The following is a 6355-nucleotide window of genomic DNA, read 5'->3' as shown; positions in this document are numbered from 1 at the left end:
GGACGTTTTGTGTTTGACTGGAGACGTTTGTGTTTTTTAAAAAAAGTGTAATCGTTTAATTAATTAGTTAATTCGTATTAATTTTTAGGATTAGTACTTGAAACCCATACCAACAATTGCTATTAAAAAGGTTGAATAACAGTTATTCAACAGACAGTCGTGATTGGCTCATCCTGACAGACGGTGAGAAAAGTAACATGCACCACGTGATAACACAGTGCTACTTTAACCGCAGTCTAGGTGATATTTTACAAATTTTGACGTTGTAAAATATAATATTAAATTAAATATGAAGAATATTATTTAGCCCTCATCGAACGTTAATATTTGGGCCGCTAGCCCCGCCTCAGTTTCGACCTCGTTTCACCCTGACAGTAGCCATTCCACTCTCTTATTGCCACGTGTTTGCTTCACACTTCCTCCAAATGTTGCTATGTATAAAAATAAAGCTCACCTGACGAAACCATGTGTGCAATATTTTTTTGGCTTATTAATAATTTGTAGAGCGACCGTTCCAGCCACTATAAAAAAAAAAAGTACTTTTACCCTATTAGCCTTTACCAGTCCTCCTAACAAAATGCTGGTGAGTAATTTATAGGACATGCCCACATGTCCATATCTCCTGTTTATTTTCCTGCCATATAGGGAGCAACCATGTGTTTTTTTTATGTCTTGGTGTCTTTGTCTTTTTTTTTTTTTTTTTTTTTTTTTTTTTTTTGAGACATAAAAAGCAATATTTCTTATAACTCCCAGCTGAGTTCTTCAAAAAGGATATGTGAAATGCAAACTGCAAAGTATTATTATTCAGTTTAAAGCCATGCTGTTCTTTCAATTCATTCATTTTTATAAAAATTGGTCCATACTGAGCGACAAGCAAGAACAAAATGGTGAGAAACAGAAGGCGGTGAACGCCTCTGAACATATTGAAGAGATCAATCCAGACTGATCCCAAATAATTAGTTGTATTGAGTCAGTTATACAATATTTTGTGTTCAAGCACTCACAAATCAGTGCACTGAAACTATTCAAATAATATTTTTTGTTAAAGTATTTTATTATGCATTGACATTCCAACAGCAAGCAACAACTGCTGTAAAATTGCATACAAGTAATGACTAATGTGTCAAAACTGGTGTTAGTACACTCTAAAAAAGTGCTGGGTTATAAAATAACCCAACCTTTAACCAGCCGCTGGGTAACTATGGGACAGAACACGCGTTGGGTTGTTTTGACCCAAGTGCTGGGTTTAACCATTTGACCCAACCAGTGAGTCAGGTTAACTGTGTTGCTGGGTTAAACATAACCTAATCATTGGGTTATTTGTTGTCTTATTGCCTTACTACCTTTATATTTACCAATAAAAATAAATAATCACAAAAGAATGTAAAATTATTCTTGCTTTTCTGCAATACAGTTAGAAAAAAAAAAAAAAAAAAAAATGCAACTGTAAACAATTTTCATCAGTTTTATTTCTTTTTAAAACAATTTTCAAATGGGAGCAGCTTTCACACATTTTATCCAACTATTACAGACACATAAAACAACAATTTTGGTAGATCAGTTAATTTAAAACACAAAACTGGGTAAACTAGGCACTGTAGATTCCAATTCTTTGTCAACATTGCAGCAGCAGAACACTCAAAAATTAATGACAATCGTTCCAAACATTGTGCTATTAAAACTAAGCCAAACAAAGTGTCCACCAGACAATACATATGACAATTTAAAATATGTTACAAGTGGCCAGAAAAAAACTGCTGGCCTTAAAAAAAAATAAAATAATAATAATTCACACATGAAGACTTATGTCCATCAATATAATGCAAGCTGGAGAAATTCCCAGGCAACGAGTCCGCTTCAGTGGCACAGCCCATAACAAAGGCGAAGGTCTGGGATGTCGTTGTCTCGTCCCCAAGGCACAAATCCACCATGCTGGTCCCCACCTGTTAAATATACGACACTTAGTCTTGAAGACACTTAGAAGAAAATTTCAAACTGCACATTTTTAGTCTTTTACATCTGAACACCTCATACAGTGGTGGCCAAAATGATTGGAACACTAGTATTTTCACCAGCTAAACAATTGTTTTAGGTCAGTGATTTCTATTTTTTGCTGTAGTGTGTCAGTGGGAGATATCAGTTTGCATTTCCAAAAATTAATTATACATATAATTAACGAAGCGGGCGCGGGCGCATTTAGACGCAATCATCAAATATATTTAAAAGGAAGCCCGCGCCACTGTTCTGACCGGGTGTTTTTAGGGAATATTTGCATTTACTCGCGTGCGCTACCCTGCACTACACCACTGCTTATACACCACGAGAATTAAAGTAAGGTGCATAGCGAAGCTAATGCAGCTACCTGAGGAGAAAAGACAAAAAAAAAAAACAGCGCGAAAATGCACAACATAAAAATGACGGATCTATTGTTGGATTTGGCACGTCACAGACATTGACTTGAAAAAAATATGCCCTTAAAAGGTCAATTTTAGTACGAAATGACATAATTCTGACAAAACATTACAAAGCCATACAGTATGCAGACAGTAACTGAACTTACCCCGTATTTCTAACCTATGCCTGTTTTCATGAAGTGTTAAAAAAGGGACATGTGTACTGTATATAAATATAGCTTTGCACGTGCAAAGCAATGAATACACAGGCGTTGCCTTAAAGAAATAACAATGCTGAACATTTTAGCTAATTAATCTTAGACAGTGTAGCGTTGACAGCGTGATGAGTATTATTTAAGAATTTTGGCATAAATGTGAATTACATACAGTGAAATGACTGTGAATGAAAAATGACAGAGTAAAGACTAAAATTTAATACAAATGAATAAACATGTTGATTCTGATCTTATTCATCAGGTCTCACACACACCGCAGCATTGACGCAGTGTGGTGAAATCATGAATGTTTACGAGCCATGGGTTTCTCAGATCGGTACGTTGGATTAAAACTACAAGTTCCGTTCCATCTTCCACCTGAGGAAAAAACATGACAACACAGGTCAACAAAACACACTTCTGAGGCTTTGAAAGTGCCACAAAGTTCTGCTCATTAAGTATTGGATCTTGAAATATTTGATGAGATAAAGTGACTGAGAACACTTAAAAGGATTAAAGAGCAACACTAAAATAAAAGCACTAAGAATGATAATTACTGGAACGAAAAATACAAACAGACGTAAGAAACAGAACAAATCAAGATCCTAAAATATTCATTCTCATTACCTGATCAGGTGATAGCTGAGCAATTTCAGTGAGCAGCGGAGGACAGGCGCATGCAAAGACCAGAGGACAGAGAGAAAATGGAAAGTAGAGATTGCCAAAAAGAAAAGAGCAAAACCATCAGTTGAAAAGCGCCGGCTGCCCAGCAGAGATATAGCAAGCGTGCTAACTACAAAACAACCTAACATTTACGCCAAGGACTGCTTTCGTGCAAATGTGTGCGAGCACAGAAATAGTCATATTGAAGATTAAAGCCACTACTGAAACAGCAAAATAGCTTCCAGTATTAAAAAGCATTAAGAAACAACTTGAAGGACATAAAACTGCACTTACTTCTGAAAAATGAAGATGCCGATGACAATCGCCACAGATATTAAATCTGACGTGATCCATATCAGGCCATATTCTTCCACACTCAACAAAACATGTTAAAGCAGCATTTAGCCATTAGATAATCACAAGCAGAATCCTAATAAAATAAAATCGCAATATATATAAAACCGTACACTACTAGTCATAAGTTTTTAAACCGTAAGATTCTGAAATGTTTTTTACAGAAGTGTCTTCTGTTCACCAAGCCTGCATTTATTTGATCCAAAGTACAGCAAAAACAGTAAAATTCTGAAATATTTTTACTATTTAAAATAACTGTTTTCTATTTGAATATATTTTAAAAATGTAATTCATTCTTGTGATTTCAAAGCTACATTTTTAGCATCATTACTCCAGTCACATGATCCTTCAGAAAGCATTGTAATATTCTGATTTGCTGCTCAAAAACATTTATTATTATTATCATTATTATTATGTTAAAAACAGCCAAGTATAATTTTTTTCAGGTGGCTTTGAATAGAAAGTTCAGAAGAACAGCATTTATCTGAAATAGAAATCTTTCGTAACATTACAAATGTCTATCATCACTTTTAATTAATTTAAAGCATCCTTGCTAAAGAAAATAATTAATTCCCATTATTTCTTCCCCTAAAAAAAATACTGACTCCAAGCTTTTGAATGGTATAGTGTATGGGGTTATAAAAGCTTTTTATTTCAGATAAATGCTGATCGTTGGATCTTTCTATTCATCAAAGAATCCTGGAAAAAAAAAAGTACTCAACTGTTTTAAATATTGATTGAACAGCAAATCAGCATATTAGAATGATTTCTAAAGGACCATGTGACCAGTCTTGGGAAGGTTACTTTAGAAATGTAATAGGTTACAGATACTATTTAAAAAGTAGTGTAACTTTTCAATTAGTTTATTAAAGTAATATAACTGATTACATTTGATTACTTTTTGACTACTTTTCTAATTTAGTTAATCATTTTGAAACATTTAAACCAGGCAGAGTTAACCTTACAGTAGCACTCAACACTGATTACTGTGACTTACAAAATCCTTCATCACTTGAATTCAGATTATAATAAGTAAGGGATAATATACATCTTTATTTTGCAATAACAACTGGCTGGATGTACATTATCTGACTTAAAACACAGCTGCTTGCCACAAAAGTAAATAAATAGACATGAAACACTGATCTGAGTTTAAATATTTGAACGCAAAGCTTCCAAGAAGAAATCAGTTGCTAGCAAGTTGACAGAAATATTAATATTGAGTTAATATTGAGTTTTAATATTTTATTAGCTAACCAAACGCAAAGCTTCCACCAAGAAAAACTATCAAGCGTATAACGCCGACTTATGAGTCTGATAAATCCGGATGAGTTTGAGTTATTAGCTTTTACCAGTTGTTATCGGGGAATAACATACCTTGGAATGTCATGACTGACCAATCAGAATGAAGCATTCCACAAAGTCATGTGATAATTTAATTTAAAGCACAGCCACACAAATTCAGACTTAACATCTCTTATTCACTTTGAGATCATTCTGAGGTTAAATACAGATTTGAAATCATAACAAAAGATAGTTATATAGCTATGATGAAATTAAATGACAGGAAAAAAAATAAATAAAGTATATGCTTAAACCCAAATAGGAAATAAAACATTTAAGAATAAGCATGTCGTCGCCTTAGAATTCTAAGATTCTCTCTGCATTCTGAGCACTTCTGAGATATTGAGCTTCAGAGTTTTTGCATTCCACAGACTTCTGTAGATAGAACCATTTTTGTTTTCTAAAAAAAAAAAAAAAAGGCCCAAAATGTCGAATAAGAGTATGTGAATAACTCAATTTTGACAAAAATGTCAGATAGAACCTTATAATTCTAAGGCAACAATGTTTCAACCAATCTTTTGATTGGTTGAAACTCCTGAAACATTGGTGTCTGCTATTCTGTGTCCTAAACTCCTGAAACATCGGTGCCTCATTTTAGAGCAGGCACAGTGCAATTTTGGAAAAGTCAATTAAATCTGTACATAGGTGTGTGAAACAAATTTAAGATGTAACCCCCTTTGTAATCATTAACATTTCCAAAAGTAACTAATTTATTTACACATTTTTTCTCAGTAACTAACTAATTACAGTTACATTTATTTTGTAATTAAATTACATAATTCCGTTACATGTAACTAGTTACTCCCCAACACTGCATATGACACTGAAGACTGGAGTAATGCTGAAAATTTAGCTTTGATCAAAGGAATAATCAGATTTTTAAAATATACAAATCGAAAACAGTTATTTCAAATATTAAAAATATTTCAAAATGTAACTGTTTTGCTGTAATTTGGATAAAATAAATGCAGGCTTTGTAAGCAGCAGAGACTTCTTTAAAAACATTAAAAATCTTACTGTTCAAAAACTTTTGATTGGTTGTATATATCTCCTAAGTCTAAATGTGTCTAAAGCATTATTTCCAGGGAATTTTTGAAGTATTTCAAAGCTTTTGCAGCCCACAATCCCTTTCCACTACAGATTTTTCTGATGCAAATGTATGCAACTATTTGCAAAATTAGTTAATGATCTTGCATCATATATAAAGCATGCCAATTTAAAATCTACAGTATTCTGTGGAATGGGTGGTAAAAAGTGTATAAGTGGGCCAAGATTCTCTACAGAGAAGCTGACAGCATAATTGAATTAGCCACTCCATGAACATCCGGCCAACGTGTAGGACTTCATTAATGACAGGCGTTCCAAATCTGGCCTGTGTATTTGAAT

The 6355-nt window shown here is 33.6% G+C and overlaps 1 long non-coding RNA gene across 1 annotated transcript; it reads right to left on the bottom strand.

Moving 5' to 3' along the window:
* Window positions 1-1501: 1501 nt before the first annotated feature.
* On the bottom strand, window positions 1502-3791 carry LOC127182801 (uncharacterized). Its single transcript, XR_007829958.1, has 3 exons — window positions 3566-3791; window positions 2884-2986; window positions 1502-1943 (listed from the first exon to the last, which is right to left on the bottom strand). It is a non-coding gene; the product is annotated as an uncharacterized LOC127182801 (long non-coding RNA).
* Between the last annotated feature and the right edge of the window lie 2564 nt (window positions 3792-6355).

This window comes from Labeo rohita, chromosome 20 (assembly GCF_022985175.1).
Source record: "Labeo rohita strain BAU-BD-2019 chromosome 20, IGBB_LRoh.1.0, whole genome shotgun sequence".
Classification (NCBI taxonomy): domain Eukaryota; kingdom Metazoa; phylum Chordata; class Actinopteri; order Cypriniformes; family Cyprinidae; genus Labeo; species Labeo rohita.
The sequence above is the reverse complement of the archived record's forward strand: the minus strand, read 5'-3'. Positions and strand labels throughout refer to the sequence as shown.